Source organism: Heptranchias perlo, chromosome 9 (assembly GCF_035084215.1).
Source record: "Heptranchias perlo isolate sHepPer1 chromosome 9, sHepPer1.hap1, whole genome shotgun sequence".
Classification (NCBI taxonomy): domain Eukaryota; kingdom Metazoa; phylum Chordata; class Chondrichthyes; order Hexanchiformes; family Hexanchidae; genus Heptranchias; species Heptranchias perlo.
The window spans coordinates 10,259,249-10,278,016 of record NC_090333.1 but is presented as its reverse complement, the minus strand read 5'-3'; the positions used below and the strand labels follow the sequence as shown (position 1 = coordinate 10,278,016).

Below are 18,768 nucleotides of genomic sequence, written 5' to 3'. Positions count from 1 at the left end.
CGTTGGCTCCCGATCCGGCAATGCCTCGATTTTTAAATTCTCATCCCTGTCTTCAAATCCCTCCATGGCCTCGACCCTCCCTATCTCTGTAACCTCCTCCAGCCCCATAACCCTCCAAGATCTCTGCGCTCCTCCAATTCTGGCCTCTTGAGCATCTCTGATTTTAATTGTTCCACTTTTGGCGGCCGTGCCTTCAGCTGCCTCGGCCCTGAGCTCTGGAATCCCCTTCCTAAATCTCTCCGCCTCTCTACCTCTATCTCCTTCTTTTAAGACGCTCCTTAAAAGCTACCTCTTTGACCAAGCTTTTAGTCACCAGTCCCACTATCTCCTTATATGGCTCGGTGTCAGATTTTCATTTTGTTTGATAATGCTCCTGTGAAGCGCCTTGGGACGTTTTACTACATTGAAGGCGTTACATAAATTCAAGTTGTTGCTGTAGTTCTGCATTCAGGCCCTTTAAGTACCAATGTACCCAAATATCATCTTTGCTTAACATTTAACAGTGATTGCATATAAAAAAAAAAGAAATGAGTGGCGGAGATGCAGCAGCTTTAACAGCTTGGAGCACAGGCAAATCAGCATAAATAATCTGCTCAGTCGTTGCGTTTAACCTTAATCAACCAACATTTTGGGGCAGGCAGTTAAATCAGCGACATTCATTTATTTACATTATTATTGGAGATAATTGCAGGTTAAGAACCCTGCAAATTACCCGTGCTTTTAAGGTTGGGTGCAGAAGTCTTGGTGGGAGTGAATTAGTTACATCTATTGTCAAGCGTCTTTCCGAGGGAGGATTGCTTAATTTGCTGTGCGGTGGAATGTTTGTCTTGCCGGGAGTGCGAGCAAGGAACCCTGTCATCTTGAATATAAGGTGACGGCTTCATGCTAGAACAAGACTGGGGGAGGTGACCGGTGTGCGAAGGCGCAGAGAAATCAACCTTAATTATTTTGAGTGCCGGCACTATGTATAATTACTCAGCGTGAGAGTTGGCATGTATACTCTGAATAGCTGATTGTTTCCATAGCTGCACCTATTCATTACTACAATGGAATTAAGCGGCGCTGGTGTTGAGACACAGTTCGTAGTTGGGAGCAAAGATTTTTCACCACTTTTTTTGCTTTATCAAGTGAAATCTCAACAGGATTCCGGATTTTGTTAAGCGATATCCAATAAACTGCAAGGCAACAGTTTCTATATTGAGCCCCTGTACATCGAAGTTTGGGTCCATAGACTTTAAAGGATCCATGAGGGTGTCACCAGGGTGATCTACAAGGTCATTAGGTTTCCCTCCAATTGAGGCCAACTACAAAGCGGCCAACCAGCACGCTGTCTCCAGCATCTTAAATTCTACGCCTTTCTTTCTTTCCTCTGTTTGTTGACTTGCCAACATGTTCTTTCTGTTCCTCTATGTACCGACACAGACTTGTTTTCTGCAGATGTCATCCCCAAAGAATATTTTCCTTTGGGGAGCTGACACTGTCTTTCAGAAGTTGGGACAGGAAGTTCCCCGGGAGTGTGCGCCAATATTTGCGTCAGGGTCCCCGCACGGCAAAGTTTGACAACCGGTGCTGTTAATATAGAATGATACAGCATAGAAAGAGACCATTCGGCCCATCGTGCTGGTGCCGCATAGTGAAGTGGTGTTGTCACGTGATATTAGCACATATAAGATCTGGATTGAAAATGTGTGTGTTGCATTATATTCAAATACAGCTTGAATTTCAATATTGTCAAGCTATTATAGATTGCCACGGAATTCATTATGTATGTCTGAAAAAATTAGCAGGAGCATGTTGGAAGATTTGTGTGAATGTACTGGGGAGGAATAAGAATGCATCTTATAATTAGAAATACAGATTCTTTCCGTACTTGTGTTGTGTCTGGAGAGAGCATTTTGAGATGTATAACACTGGGATGAAGAATTGATATCATTCCCTTCAAATCCTCAGGTTATCCCAGAGCAATTCACAGCCAATGAGTTACTTCCATAGTGTTACTTCCACTGTTGCTATGTCGGCAAACAAGGCAGCCAAATTTGCACACAGCAAGGGCCCACAAATAGCAGTGAGATAAAGGCCAGTTAATCCGTTTTGGTGGTGCTGGTTGAGGTCAGAATATTAGCCAAGAGACAAGTAGAACTCCTCACTCTTCTCTGAATAAATGCTATGGAATCTTTTAACATCGGGTGGATGGGGCCTCAGTTTAATACCTCAACCGAAAGACGGCACCTCCAACAGTGCAGTACTCACTCAGTGTGCACACTGAAGTATCAGCCTACATTATGTGCTGAAGCCCTGAACTTGGGCCTGAACCAGTGACCTTTTGCTTTAGAGGCAAAAATGCTGCCACTGTACTGGCGGCAACCCGAGCCCAATATAAAAGCGCAAGTTTAAGTACTAATTTCCCTATGGCTTATTGGTACAAGTACACCAAGCTAGCCTAATAACAACGCAGTTACCAGTAGAAGTTGTAGCACAGTCTCGAGTTCAGAAGAGGGAAGGAGAACAGACCGTTCAGATCTAACCTCTTTACAAGAGGGTGGTGATCATATGGAGCAAACCGCCCTCAAAAAACAATGGAAGCAGAAAATGAAAGAGGGAGCAGGATAGAGAAAGTGAACTGAGGACGACCACAGACCTTTACAGCACAGGAGGAGGCCATTCCACCCAAAACGCGGAGCAGGCTCGAGGGGCTGAATGGCCTAATCCTGTTCCTATATTCCCATGTTCTTAATCCCAGAGCCCTGCGCTCTCCCTATAGCCCCGTATCATCATCTGCTTCCAATGTTTACGCTTTCCTTAAGAGAGGCAATCATTCTGTGTGTGTGTGTAGTTTGTGTGTGTGTAGCTGGGCATTCCTTTCGCATGAAGAGATCTCTCCTGTCCTCCCTCCTCACTCTCTTAATGGGATGGTGCAACGTATGGGATTTTTCAAATTTATGGACCACCCAAACGGCATGGATGGCAAGGATCTCGTCCGGGGCCCTTTACATTCCTGTGTTCGTGTTCTAATGCCTCCTTATATTTTTTTTTACAAAAAGACACTGTGGCGTGGGCAGTGAGTTGTTATTCTAATCGGCATGTTTCCCCGAGTACAATTTATCGGCTTGCATTCAAGCTCTATCTTTCTTTGGCGATGTTGTTTCTGTGAAGTGCTCCCTCTTCCTTTTGAACTTCGCTGCTAATGCGGTCTGTGTTGTCCCCCCACCTCCCCTCCCAACAGTGCATGTACAAAATGTTTGCCAGCAGACCCCGCTGCGTTGCGAGTCCCAGAGAACGTGTTAAAATCCGGATCCCTGTTTGAGGCAACAATGAAGCACCATCCAACAGACTCTTCCGTGGCTAAATGTTTTTAAAAAGTGACCTGCTTAAGGCATCAAAAAGGCTTAACGCCGGTCTTTCCACCACCCCGCGCCCCTCCCTCTCGCCTGGAAACCTTTTGTATCCCTTTCATTATCACGGCAAGCATGAACTGTCATGAAATTTACATAACAGTCTATAGCTGGAAAGTGCACAGCCTAAGCCAGCCTCCTCTGCTAATCCAATAATTCAAGGACTTGGCTCGGTACAGCAGACGCAAAAACTCAAAACGTTAGGGATCTCTTTTTAGCGAAGATATAAAGTATGAATATGAGCAAAATGTCATTTTCCCTTAGCCCTGGATTCTTCCTTTTTATGCTGTGTTTACTTGGCGGTCGTCTGTGGTGGGATTGGGTGGTGTTGGCGAGGGAGGCTTTCTTGCAATGTTTCAGGAATCACCTTTTTAAAAAAAAAACAATTATCTCGGTTTGGATGAGGAAAAAAAAAAGAGCCACAAAAGAGGCTTAGAGAAATGAAAATGTAGATTATCGGTGCTGAATGTCAGTGGAGCATCAATGGACCTATGATTACATAAGGGAAGTCTGGGCTCGACTTGTATCTTTTAGTCAGTCGTCAGGGTACCGGCCCCCTTGGTTGTGTGTGGTAATATATATATTTTAGAAATAGCCAGCACTAAATTACTGGGAGTTATCAGTGGGATCAAGTCTGGGCTGTAAATTTAACAACATTCCTGCAGCAAGGAAAAGATGACTGCAACTATCTGATTAAAGCCTGCATGGCTGCTGAGCAACTGAATGTTACCATAGCAATAAGTGATGAAATGTGCAAGTCGTGAGTTAATTAAATCTAGCCCCGTTTTTGACACTCATTTTACTACTCCGGTTAGGCACGGTTCACGATGATATTGATTTTATAAAAACATCACACTTCTTGGGAGTGATTGTCTCTCAGCCTCTTCCGTGTGTCACGTTGCTTCTGGACGAGTTCCACGCTGCACTCTCTCTCATCCTTGACCGCGACCTTTAGCCCGCACAGAAATGTTTCCCACTATGCTGGGAAGAGCTGACGGAGGCACTCGCTGGCTCCCGAGTCCCGTCTGCTTGTGCGCTCTTCAGTCGGGGTTTGCTGCAGCGGGAGGAACCCACAGAGCGTACTGCCCTCTTCAGACCTTAGCATAAAATAACACTCTTTGCCTGTGCACTCGCAAATACCACGAGGAAACAAGTGCAGTTTGTTGGAATTGCACTGTAAAAAGGATCTTTGTTAGGCAAGGGTATTAGGGGATTATGGAAACAAAGGGGGTAAATCAAGTTTGAGATACAGATCAGCCATGATCTAATTGAATGCAGAACAGGCTTGAGGGGCAGAGTGTGGCCTACTCCTGTTCCTATGTGACAGGTTAACATATTTTTCTATCGTTAACGATTGTGAAGTGTGTTGTCCAGACAAGTCACCTTGCTCCTAAATGGAAACCTCTCAGTACAAAATGTAACTGTTGTTTTGTTTTATACACACACACACACACACACACACGTTTTGTAAATTGAAGATGACAGTCCCTCGGATTAATCTTTTACATGTATTTGTCTTCTCTGCTTTGCAGGACTGTTCGACGCTCCAACAAGATGCTGAGGCCCACAACTTCTAAACGTGGTAAGTTGTAGGTCTGCATTTATTTAAAAAGATGTGCGCATATAATAACTTAGATAAAGAGAATCATCTATACACAGTTGGAAACCCCTCCTGATGATCGCTCCGGAGCAGGTTAGGAATTCTCTCAGGTGTAAGATGCGTATTCTTGTTGTGGTCGAAAACATAAAGCAATTATTCTTTAATATCGCCGATCTCTCTCGGGCCGGTGGGGGGGGGGATTTTGGAGTCATGCACGTTTTGGTTCACTTTACGAGGGTAATGTTCATCTTAATTAGCAAAAGAATTTATGGCTTCTTTTCTTCCTTCGCAAGAGGGAGATTGTAGCTGTGCACTAATTATCAGCGCTAGATTATCCTGATGAATGGAAAGTTCTCATCTTACTGGACGCTTTGCGGAATATGGTCTCCGTCTGCAAGGCTGTAAACTTCGTTATTCGATGTAATTTGTCGACATGGCAGCATGCGTTTGGTGATGAGTGGCCTTCCCATTTAGTCTACCACCTGAATGCTGCTGGGCATTGTGCCAGCTTGAGTGTCACAATTTCTATTTGTGAACGCAGACACACACACACACACACGCACACACATGAGTTAATAGACCCATAGATCTCATTTTATTAAGTGGAAAACATCACTAACTTGTTTCTGAATTTTGTTTTTTAAATCTCTGCACTCGCAAGATCAGGGCATCCTCCGTTTCACACCCTTTGAGAATGGCCACACCATCACCCTTGTACTTAACAAGATTATGATAATGCAACATTACTTACCCCCGGCTGCGCAGGGGTAAAAAAAATGTACAATTCCCCTGTGAAATGCATGGAGTATTTGCGTGTGTGATATTACAACAGCACACAGGAACCTTTTTAGAGGCAATTACAGACCTCGTACAATCAGTTCGAATCGTTGGCGACGATAACAATGTTTCTGGGTGAGAGCCTTTTAGATGACAATAGGCACTCTGTGTCTGGCCTGGAATAGTTACTCAACATTCAAAATGGTGCAATTCTTTATAGGGGGCTATATTTTGAACATGACAGCCCAGGTTACAGTAAATACGTTTGTTGCTTTGCTCTTTAGCCCAGAGGGACTGTCATCAAAGAAAGAGCCTGCAGCCTTTTAATTGTGTTCAGAACGACAAAGTATTGTCGTGTTTACAATCACCAGAGCGGGTTCAAAATGAAACATGGCTAGAGCGTGTTGCTGAACAGTATAGTGAATGGAATGTGCGACATCCGCTATTTCGTTTGTATCAACAACAACAGCTTGCTTTTTTTAATAGAAAGAAAGAACTTGCATTTATATGGCACCTTTCGTGATCTCAGGACATCCCAAAGCACTTTACACAAGGTAAGGGCTCATGGGGTTGGGTTGTAATGTATTAGCATGGATAGAGGCTTGGTTAAAGGACAGAAAACAGAGTGGGAATAAACGAGTCATTCTCAGGTTGGCAGGCTGTAACTAATGGGGTGCTGCAAGGATCAGTGTTTGGTCCTCAGCTATTTACAATCTGTATTAATGACTTGGATGAAGGGACCGAGTGTAATGTATCCAAGTTTGCTGATGATACAAAGCTAGGTGGGAAAGTCTGCAAAGGGATATAGACAGGTTAAGTGAGTGGGCAAGGTGTTGGCAGATGGAGTATAATGTGGGGAAATGTGAGGTTATTCACTTTGGTAGGATAACCTAATATTTTTAAATGGTGAGAAACTATTGGTGTTCAGAGAGACTTGGGTGTCCTCGTACAAGAATCACAAAAAGTTAGTATACAGGTACAGCAGGCAATTAGGAAAGCAAATGGTATGTTGGCCTTTATTGCAAGGGGGTTGGAGTACAAGAGTAAGGAAGTCTTACTATAGTTGTACAGGGCTTTAGTAAGACCTCACCTGGAGTACTGTGTACAGTTTTGGTCTCCTTATCTAAGAAAGGTATATACTTGCCTTGGAAGTGGTGCAATGAAGGTTCACTAGATTAATTCCTGGATGAGAGGGTCGTCCTAAGAAGAGAGGTTGAGTAGAATGGGCCTGTACTCTGGAGTTTAGAAGAATGAGAGGTGATCTCATTGAAACATATAAGATTCTGACAGGGCGTGACAGGGTAGATGCTGAGAGGTTGTTTCCCCCGGCTAATGAGTCTAGAACGAGGGAGCATAGTCACAGGATAAGAGGTCGGCCATTCGAGACTGAGATGAGGAGGAATTTCTTTATGCAGAGGATTGTGAATCTTTGGAATTCTCTACCCCAGAGGGCTGTGGCTGCTGAGTCATTGAATATATTCAAGGCTGAGATGGATAGATGTTTGGACACAAGCGAATCAAGGGATATGGGGATCGGGCGGGAAAGTGGAGTTGAGGTTGAAGATCAGCCATGATCTGACTGAATGGCGGAGCAGGCTCGAGAGGCCGTATGGCCTACTCCTGCTCCTATTTCTTATGTTCTTATGTTTACAGCCACTGAAATACTTTTTGAAGTGCGGTCACTGTTGTAATGTGGGAAACGCAGTAGCCAATTTGAGCACAGCAAGGTCCCACACACAGCAATGAGATAATGACCAAACAATCTGTTTTTTAGCGATGTTGGTTGAGGGATAAATATTGGCCAGGACATCAGGGAAAACTCCTTGCTCAAAATAGTGCCAAGAGATCTTTTATGTCCACCTGCGAGGGCAGGCGGGACCTCATCTGAAAGACGGCACCTCTGGCAGTGCAGCACTCCCTCAATCCTGCACTGGGAGTGTTGGCCTGGATTTTATGCTCAAGTCTCTGGAGTGGGTCTTGAGCCCGTGACCTTTTGACCCAGATAAGAGTGCTACCAAGTGAGCCATGGCTGACACTGTATCACCATAGATGTAGAAGAAACTGTCTCACGCATTTCACAACGGCGCAAGGAAGCAAAAGAAATGCCGAACAAAGAAGAAGATATTATGTGGATTTTAAGGAGGATCCAGGCCTACAACCCCCTCTCCCCACTAATCTGGAATTCACCTTCTCCAGGTGGGGGTTGGGAAAGGCTCAGATGGTAGACCATGTCTGGACTACATCCCTCTTCAGATGGAGGCGAGGACAGGTTCAGATAGTGGACCATGTTTGAACTGGATCCCTTTCTAAGTGGGAGCTGGAACAGGCTCAGTTGGTAGACTGTGTTGGGACTACATTCTTTTTCAGGTGAGCCTGGGACAAGCTCAGATAGTAGTCCATGTCTGGACTGGATCCTTCTCCAGGTGGGGGCTGGGATGGGCTCAGACAGTAGACCCTGTCTGGACTGGATCCCCCTCCAGCTGGGTCTTGGACAGGCTCAGAGGGCGGACCATGTCTGGACTACATCCTTCTCCAGGTGGGGGCTAGGACGGGCTCAGATAGTAGACCCTGTCTGGACTGGATCCCCCTCCAGCTGGGTCTTGGACAGGCTCAGAGGGCAGACCGTGTCTGGACTACATCCTTCTCCAGGTGAGTCTGGGACAGGCTCAGAGGGTAGTCTGTGTCTGCTGTGAATGGTGTTCCTGGAGATCAGCCAGTGGCGGTTACAATCTAATGGGGTCAATGCTGCTCAGGTCATTACGATTGGATACCTAATGTTTACACGGCACTCCATCCTGAGCCCCAGTGACAATCTGATGCGGAATCGTCCAACTCAGGCAAGCAGGTGACAGCACATGAATCGATGGCTTGTTGGGATGTGGGCGCACTCCCCCTTGCAGTCCTATACTGCCTTTTCAGTGCAGCTTTCTGAGGACTTGCATCATTAGTCGTTTTGCTGTTAACAGTTGTCAATGTCTCTGGACTTTGACTGGTCTATTGATTACACATTGTACATGTTTATTCTGAATCATGAATGAAGATTGATTCACTTTCTATGACTGCACACATCAAGAAGTTCAGATTCTTTCGGAAGCAATTTTGAAATGGCTTCAGTTTTTCTTCTGGCTTTGAATGGAACTTGAATACATTTTCCGTATATTTGTCCGTTAACCTCCTAAGGGCCGCAGTAACATTTTTATTCCAAAATAAAATGGAGAGGGATTAATTTTATTTTGCTTTCCTGTCCTACGGATGAGACGATTAAACCGAGGGCCCGTCCTCCCTCTCAGGTGGATGTAAAAGATCCCATGGCACTATTTCGAAGAAGAGCACGTGAGTTCTCCCCACTGTCCTGGCCAATATCTATCCCTCAACCAACACCCCTAAAAACAGATGATCTGGTCATTATCACATTGCTGTTTGTGGGAGCTTGCTGTGTGCAAATTGGCTGCCCCATTTCCTACATTACAACAGTGACTGCACTTCAAAAAAAAAAGTACTTAATTGGCTGTAAAGCGCTTTGGGACATCCTGAGGTCGTGAAAGGCGCTATATAAATGCAAGTCTTTCTTTCTTTCTCTCCTGCTCCTTACTGGGGTACCGTTCCATTGGCTCCATAACATCGCCCAAGGCAGCCATTCCTCGTGTGCGAGTCTGAGCAGCGAGCTTTGAGGGGTTATCCGACTTTAGGGGGCGTCGCAGCCAAGTCCGTCCCTGGTTTCGGCTGAAGTTCCACATACGTGCACTTTCCAACAGGAATGGCCGGATAGAGATTGGGGCCGGAGTTTTCCACCACTTTAGCATGTACCAGGGACATATATCGGTATATTCCTCATCTGTCCATCCTGTAATTTTCCGCCTGTCACAATTAAAGGGGCCGGGGGTGCAGAATTTCCTGATGTTGGCTCCCAGCTGACACCAGGAGCACCGAAGTGGAAAATTCTGCCTGACGGATGGGAATTTTGGCTGCTTTTTTTTTCTCCTTTTCTTTCTTCCTCTTTAACTCAGGAGGGGACTATAAGGTCATTTGCGATGCCTAGTACTGCTGTTCCGGCTGAAAGATCATCTGACTCGGCACTGACCAAGAGTTGAACCTGGGATCTTTTGGCCGTGTGTGACTCCTTTATACATTGCTTTTGGCAACTGAACAATTAGGAGAGGTTCACAGTTGCGGTCTTGAACTTTTTACGGAGAATATAGAGACTGTGAGTGACCCTTTTGAGGACAGCTGCATTATTTCTGCACTGACATCTGACGTACAACACGTTCAGTACATGTTCGATCTAATCCACAATTTAGACATTCTGTGCAGAAGCTGCTCCAGCGATATTTAAAAAAAAAATTCATTCTCGAGATGTGGGCATCGCTGGCAAGGCCGGCAGTTATTGACCATCCTTCGACTCCCTGAGAAGGTGGGGATAGGCCTTCTCTTTGAACAGCTGCAAGCCATTTGATATAACCGAGTGGCTCGCTCGGCCACTTCAGAGAGCACTTAAGAGTCGACCACTGGAGTCACATAAAGAAAGAAAGAATTGCATTTATATTGTGCCTTTCATGACGGCCCAAAGTGCTTTACAGCCAATGAAGCTCAGTCACAATGAACTGCAGTCACTGTTGTAATGTAGGAAACGCAGCAGCCAATTTGCACACAGCAAGGTCCCACAAACAGCAAAGTGATAATGACCAGATAATCTGTTTTTAGTGATGTTGGTTGAGGGGATAAATATTGGCCAGGACACCAGGGAGAACTCCCCTGCTCTTCGAAATAGTGCTATGGGATCTTTTACATCCACCTGAGAAGGCAGACAGAGCTTTGGTTTAACGTCTCAAATGAGAGACGACACCTCCGACAGTGCAGCACTCCCTTAGTACTGCACTGGAGTGTCAGCCAAGATTTTGTGCTTCAAGTGGGACTTGAACCCATAAACCTTCTGACTCAGAGGTGAGAGCGCTACCAACTGAGCCACAGCTGCCATCAACCAGATAAGGAACCCAGGTGGACCAGTTGGGTTTTTACAATAATCCAAAAGCTTCATGGTCACTTTTACTGATACCAGATTTTTTCTTAAACTGAACTCAAATGCTCAAATTGCTGTGGTAGGATATGGACTCAAATTCTCTGAGATTATTAGTCCAGGCCTCCAGATTACCAGTCCAGTAATACAACCACCACGCTACAGGCCAGTGCTGAGTTAGCTGACCTCAGTTGGGTGGTCTTTGTGTTGCTTCAATTGGTGTCAGTTGACATTGGCTATCTTGTGGACAAAAAACAGGCTTGGCTTTGATGTACTCGGTGCCTGAATATCCCTCCCAGCCACTGTCTAGACTTGCGCATCAATGCATCTTTTAAGGCCACCAGATCCTGAGCATAGGCCTCACTCACCCTGCCATTGGCAACACCAAGTTGTTGGATTCGCTGAGGGGACATTTGCCATAGGCGGACCAGCAAGTTCACTTTGGTGTTACTGGTGGCTGTGTGGAAAGCTGGCAGCATTTGAACAGCTAAAGAATGACTACTTGGCATAGTTTCTAGAGGGCTGTTGGCAGTAGCGGAACGGTATCCCAGCAACAGTCTAGAGAGAGGATCAGAAAAAGGAGGGAGGAAAAAATATTGTCTTCCTTTTCTTTAAACAAGTATGCTTGAATTAATTGGGACTATTATACCAAAAAAAAAAGTGTGATTGGCTGCTGAATTTGCATACAAAATTGCAGGGATTACATTTCAAAAAGCATTTAATTGGCTGTAAAGAGCTTTGCGACGTCCTGGGGATGTGAAAGGCGCTACATAAATGCAAGCCTTTCTTTGATTACAAGATGCTATCATCTTAAAGAAAGCAAAGAACTTGGATTTACATAGAAAGAAAGACTTGCATTTATATAGCGCCTTTCACGACCTCTAGACTTGCCAACACACTTCACAGCCAATGAAGTACTTTTGAAGTGTAGTCACTGTTGTAGTGTGGGTAAACACAGCAGACAATTTTCACATGGCAAGATCCCACAAAGAACAATGTGATAATGGCCAGATAAGTTTTTTTTTAAATGCTGTTGGTTGAGGGATAAATATTGTCCAGGACACTGGAGAGAACTCCCCCACTCTTCTTCGAATAGTGTCATGTGATCTTTTACGTCCACCTGAGAGGATAGACGGGATCTCGGTTTAACGCCTCATCGGAAAGATGGCACCTCTGACAGTGCAGCGCTCCCTCTGTTCAACACTGGGAGTGTCAGCCTAGATTACGTGCTCCAGTTTCTGGAGTGGGGCTTGAAACCACAACCTTCTGACTCAGAGGCGAGAGTGCTACCAGCTGAGCCTCGGCTGACAGCTTATCCTGACCTCAGGATGTCCCAAAGTGCTGCACATCCAGAGAATCACTTTTGAAGTGTAGTCACTGTTATTTTGTGGGCAAACGCAGCTACAATATGTGCACAGAAAGATCTCACAAACAGCAAATAAGGTGAAGGACCAGTTAATCTATTTTTTAATGATGTTAGTTGAGGGATAAATATTGGCTAGGACACTAGTGACACTAGTGAAAACTTCGAATAGTATCATGGGATCTTTTACATCCATTTGGCGGGGCCTCGGTTTAACATCTCATCCATAAGTCAGCAGCTTTGCCAATGCAACATTCCCTTGGTCTTTTATGATAGCCTTTTTGTGCGTATGTGTGAGATTTCTGAAAATCTAGTCCATATTCACTGAACAAAGAGAGAAACATTTCAGTGAAAACAGAATGTTACTGTTCACAATGATACCGGGGCTAAAGGGGTTAAATTATGAAGACATTTTGCATAGGCTAGGCTTGTATTCCCTTGAGTGTAGAAGATTAAGAAGGGGTGATCTAATTGAGGTGTTTAAGGATTTGATAGGATAGAGAGAAACTATTTCCTCTGGTAGGGGGAGTCCAGAACAAGGGGGCATAACCTTAAAATTAGAGCGAGGCCATTCAGTGGTGATCATAGAAAGTTACGGCACAGAAGGAGGCCATTCGGCCCATCATGTCCGTGCTGGCCGATAAAGAGCTATTTAGTTTAATCTCATTTTTCAGCACTTGGTCCGTAGCCCTGTAGGTTACAGCACTTCAAGTGCACATCCAAGTACTTTTTAAATGAGTTGAGGGTTTCTGCCTCTACCACCCTTTCAGGCAGTGAGTTCCAGACCCCCACCACCCTCTGGGTGAAAAAATTTCTCCTCCGCTCCCCTCTAGTCCTTCTACCAATTACTTTAGATCTATGCTCCCTGGTCACTGACCCCTCTGCTGAGGGAAATAGATTCCTCCTATCCACTCTATCTGGGCCCCTCATAATTTTATATACCTCAATTAGATTTCCCCTCAGCCTCCTTTGTTCCAAAGAAAACAACCCCAGCCTATCCAATCTTTTCTCATAGCTAAAATTCTCCAGCCCTGGCAACGTCCTCGTAAATCTCCCCTGTACCCTCTCTAGTGCAATCATGTCTTTCCTGTAATGTGGTGACCAGAACTGTGCGCAGTACTCAAGCTGTGGTCTAACTAGTGTTTTATATAGTTCTAGCATAACCTCCCTGCTCTTGTATTCTATGCCTCGGCTAATAAAGGAAAGTATCCCGTATGCCTTTTTAACCATCTTATCTACCTGTCCTGCTACCTTCAGGGATCTGTGGACATGCACTCCAAGGTCCCTCACTTCCTCTACACCTCTCAGTATCCTCCCATTTGTGATGTCAGGAAGCACTTCTTCACACAAAAGGGGAGTGGAAATCTGGAACTCTATCCTGTTGAGGCTGGGGGTCAATTGCAAATTTTGTAACTGAGATTGATAGGTATTTGTTAGGTAAGGGTATTAAGGGTTACAGAACCAAGGCTGGTGGACGAAGTTGAGATACAGATCAACCATGATCTAATTGAATGGCGGAACAGGCTCGAGGTGACTGAATGGCCTACTCCTGTTACTGTGTCTGTGACAAAAATGTTCAGCACTGAATGAGTTTTTAAAAAAAAGTTTGACCTGGTTTCTTTGTGCGAATTGATGAAATCGCTGCATCTTATCTCAATTTGTTTACGAACTGCTGGGCAAATAGTTATTGATTTTTAAAGTTAATTTTTTTCCAGTGATTATTACATTTATTGCACTGCACTCCCAACTGGGTTCGGTTGCAGGGCTGTGGTTACCAGCTGCTGCTCACCCTCATGGCTGTGACAACACGAGGAATCCAGGTAATATTGAATTTAATGGAGTGGCCACCAAACTGCTCTGATTTGTGTCATTGAACGGGCACCGGCTTCATCAACTAGATTTCCACAAACGTTTGCGGGGCAGGGACTACCCTAATCCGTTTATATCGCAATGATGCACTAGAGTTCATTTTAGCACTGATGTTTTTTGACACTGTTCAGGCCACATCGTAGAATGTTACAGCACGGAAGGAGACCGTTCGGCCCATCGTGCCTGTGCCGGCTCTACGAAAGGGCCGTCCAATTAACCCCACTCCCCCCTGCTCTCTCCCTATAGCCCTGCATTTTTTTTCCTTTTTAAGTAGAGATCCAATTCCCTTTTGAAAGTTACTATTGAATCTGCTTCCACCACCCTTTCAGGCAGTGCATTCCCGATCGTAATAACTCGCTGCGTAGAAAAGAATTCTCCTTATCACCGAGAGAGGGTGCCGGGAAGAATCGGTTTTACCGGGTCTTCCAGGCTGCTGGTCTTGAATCGAGTCCCAGCATATGACTTGCATTTGGGGAGCCCGGTGGCAGTAGAATTCACCTGAGGGAGTGCCGCACTGTTGGAAATGCTGTCTTTCTGATGCGACGTTAAACCGAGGCCTCTTCTGCCCACTCAGTCGGAAGTAAAAGATCCCACGGCACTATTTCTAAGACGAGCAGGGGAGTTCTCCCCTGTGTCCTGGACAATATTTATCCTTCAACCACCGTTACCGAAAATACAGATTATCTGATCATTATCGCATTGCTGTTTGTGGGATCTTGCTGTGTGCAAATTCGCTAGCACGTTTCCTACATTACAACAGTGACTACGCTTCGAAAGTACTTCATTAGCTGCAAAGTGACCTGCGGTCGTGAAAGACACTACATAAATGCAAGCCCTTCTTTCAAATTGCTCCCCACCGTTCCCACTACCTTTGGTGACAGACCTGTTAACCAACCACAAATCAATCTAGAAGTGTACTGCTGGGTATTTTTCACAGTTCAATTGGACACAGTATGAAAACTTCAGACACCCACCATCACACTTTGCTGAATTCCTGGTGACAACACTTGCATGGGTTTTGCAATTGGCTTCTTTCTGCCTTTTTAGATTCTGCAGTGTCGTTTTTTTTTGAAGTAGGATGTGATTTATTATACAACAGACAGTGGTGCTTGCTTACCTGTCGCGACTTTATGTGATTGCATTTCAGTGTAATCAGCGAAGCAGCCCAGTAGCCATTATAATGATTAATATGGATACATTGCTGCGGAACAGTTACAACAAGTAGCAAAAAAGGGAATCGCTTACATTTGCTCCAAGTCTAATTCATTAGATTATCAGTTGTAATTTTTTTAGGGTTTATTTTCACATCTCATCCCAGGACAACATTACCGTCCTGCTTGAAAGCTCTTTAGTTTATTAAAGAGCAAATTGGCATTTATTAGACATTCATTGCAGGGCGTTAATAAAACTGAGAGCTCCGAAATGCCATTCCGCTGATAAGATTTAGTGCGACACTTTGATATGCCAGGTGCGACTCTTTAAAAAGGTCAATATTTGAGGGCCAGTGTTTAAAGAAAGGTACCTGAAGAATGCCTGGTAGAGCATGTTATTAAGTTAAATGTCCCGGGAACAGGGTGGATGTCATTGTCTGTTAAAGTCAGGAGCTACACCCGTAGAAGATTAAATCTTTACAGCCTTTAGTCACGCTGTTTACCCAAATCACGGGTAAATTCTTCTTCTCATGGATGTTGGCTGCTCTTTAATGTAATTGCTGGTCGTATGTGAAAACTCCCCATCCTATTCCCAAACGCCCCCTGCCAAAATTTTCTCTGCTGCTCACCTGAAGATGTTAACTCGTGCTGGGTTGCGGTTGCAACTCGACAGTGCCCCATCCAAGTGACAGTCTTTGTGTGTGAGCCCAGACGCCTGAGCCCAATCCTGTCCTTCCCCTATATATATGCATGCGCGCGCGCGCACACACACACACCCCAACCCTGGCCAATTTACCCCTCCCTGTCACTGAAGTCTACAGTAACAGTCTACAGGCACAGCAACTGAGATTGGCTACCTTCACTCATGCATTGAACCTGAGACCTTCGTAGGCCATGGGAGACTGAGGCCGAAGATAGCACATCAACTGCTGCCCAACCAACTCAACACAGAGCAGGAATTGAACCCGAAACCTTCATGTGAAATTTTTTTCATGTATTGCGGGCTGTAATGTTAATGGTTATTAATTGTTCTGTTTGGCAGACTGTGCTGTCAGCAAGGGTGATTTAGTGACTGGTTAATGTCTGACATCATGGGTGAGCATGGTTCCGTCCCCACCCAGTCTCAACGCATTCATTCTTTTCTAGCAGATGTCACTGGTTAGCAACGTGAGCAGGAACCCCTGGTAATTGTTTTTTTTTAGTTTGCCCCACCCCTGGCTTGGGGGGCACTGAAGTGGATCGTCGCACCCTAATTGCTGCTTTGGCTGAGATCAATCTACTCGGTCCTAACTGTGCATTGAATCTGGGACCTTCTCGGTCTGTGTGGCTCAGCATCACATTGGGTGATGTATTTACCAATTAAGCCACTGTGGGCGCTGCATTCTAACCTTTGTGAGAGTATTATTTCAACTGCATTAGGTTTAAACCTGCAGAATAAACCCTTGTAATCCTGGGATACTGGCTCGATGCCAATATAAATCCATTCCTGGCCTCGAAACAGCTGCTCTGTTGGCACTGCTGTGGTGTAAACCCTTCTGGGCTTGAGACTGGTCAATGATCTAATTGTGATTTTGCAGCATGACGTAGTGACACTTTCACCTGCATTTAATTTATTCAGTTAAGTGTGCCCTATTGTGGTGCAACACATAATGAATTATTCTTGGAATGCATTGACTTATTATGTAGGCAAAAGGGTAAACATTTCAATTGGAAGGAGGCCCAATTATAATGGAGATGATCATTAAAAGCAAGAAGTGTCAGTTGGCTCAGTCGGTAGTCCTCTCACCTCTGGGTCACAAGGTTATGGGTACAAGTTCCAGCCCAGCACTTGAGTACCTAATCTTTTGTTTTCTTTCTCTTTTTCTCGCTTCTAGAATTTCCGCTTTGAGCGCAATCAGGAAATTGTGCCTAAAATGTGCTTGAGATTGTGCTGGTTAGGTTACAGTTCAAGTTGCTGCTAAAGTTAATTTGCATAATCACAAACGTAAAATCTTCCACGAACCAGCGCAATTGGGCAATATTCCTTGGTGTATTTAAGAGTGGTAAACTGGTGCAGTTTTATTAATACAGCTGGAAATGGGTTTATCAGCAAAAATAAGCATTTTTATTAAGGGTGCCCAGTCCTCCACCTGTGAGTGACCTGATTTAAAATCACTGAAAATGACTTTAAAAAAACTATTTAATATTGAACCATTTAATAGTTTCATTGGTGTACACTAGTCAGTTGCTTAGTAAATGAAATATTTTTTGATACGAAAAAACTTTTAAAACCTGCCTAGAAGTGTTTATGCGCCTAAGAGAATGAACCCAATTTGGAGAGCCTTCCCGAATCAGCCCAATCGGTGGAATCTCACAATGTCGACCCGGGGGCGTGGCCAGTTCTGTGGGCGGAGCCTGATCTGGGCGAACTGAATCTTGAACCGGCGTAAAAGATCGCGGTAAACACGAACGTATGTGGTTTTGGGCTTAACTCACTTACGTTTAAAATTCCACGATCTTTTGCATTGGTTCGGCCGATCGCGCTGGAATCTGGGCACAAAACTAGCGGAAACTCTCCTTTCTTTTCTTTTTTTTTTAATCTTTCTGTTAATTGGATGCCGATGAGGGAAACATGGCATCCTCCGTGTTCCCTACATTGGCCCAGTTGGAATGGTGGTTGCAGGGTCAACCTGTCAGGGTTCTGGCGTTCCGTGTTCAAAGAACAGCAGAAGGGACATTGGGGCTTCAAGTGAAGAAGAATCTGTGCAAGCATGCTCAGAATGAGGCTGTGGTCAAAGGTAAGATTTTCAGCGAAAAGTAATTTCCCCTCAGGCAACGCAATAGCTGCCTTTTTCACCCACAGTGACAGGCCCCTGAGGCCTGCTTTGGCAAGGCTCTTCCCCTCCCAATCTGGCACACTTCCCAGAAGAGGCCGAGGAGCCCACCTCCTGTATATACGTTGAGTCTACAGCGCAGAGGCAGGCCATTCGGCCCAACCGGTCCATGCCAGTGCTTATGTTCCACATGAGTCTCCTCCCACCTCTCCTGATCTAACCCTATCAACGTACCCTTCTATTCCTTTCTCCCTCATGTTTTTATCTAGCCTCCCCTTAAATGCATCTATGCTACTTGTCTCAACTACTCCTTGTGGTAGCGAGTTCCACATTCTTACCACTCTTTGGGTAAAGAAGTTTCTCCTGAATTCCCTATTGGATTTATTAGTGACTATCTTATACTGATGACCTCTAGTTTTGGACTCCCCCACAGTTGGGAACATTTTCTCTTCGTCTACCCTATCGGACCCTTTCATAATCTTTAAGACCTCTATCCCATCACCCCTCAGCCTTCTCTTTTCCAGAGAAAAGAGCCCCAGCCTGTTCAGCCTTTCCTGATGAGGATATCCTCACGGTTCTGGGTATCATCCTTGTGAATCATTTTTGCACCTTCTCCAATTATATGAATTAGCCCAGGGCCAGAAATATGGGTAGAGTCCAGGGGGCATCATGAGGTTGGTGCAAATCTCACGCTGATGGGATGCCCCCCCACCCCCACCATCAGAAAGTTTAGGCCTTAATGTCACTCAGTAATATCTTAAAGTGCTTCATATACAATAAATTACTTTG

General features: G+C 44.9%; 1 protein-coding gene across 2 annotated transcripts in view; it reads left to right on the top strand.

Moving 5' to 3' along the window:
- adgrl2a (adhesion G protein-coupled receptor L2a) overlaps positions 1–18,768 on the top strand; it is a 400,733-nt gene that overhangs the window by 44,535 nt on the left and 337,430 nt on the right. Inside the window, exons 2-3 of one of the 2 annotated variants that reach the window (XM_067989839.1) lie at positions 4,925–4,974; positions 6,256–6,323. The gene's annotated coding sequence lies outside the window, so the exon portion shown is untranslated. The remainder of the gene's footprint in view (positions 1–4,924; positions 4,975–6,255; positions 6,324–18,768) is intronic. The other variant, XM_067989840.1, reaches the window with a different exon arrangement.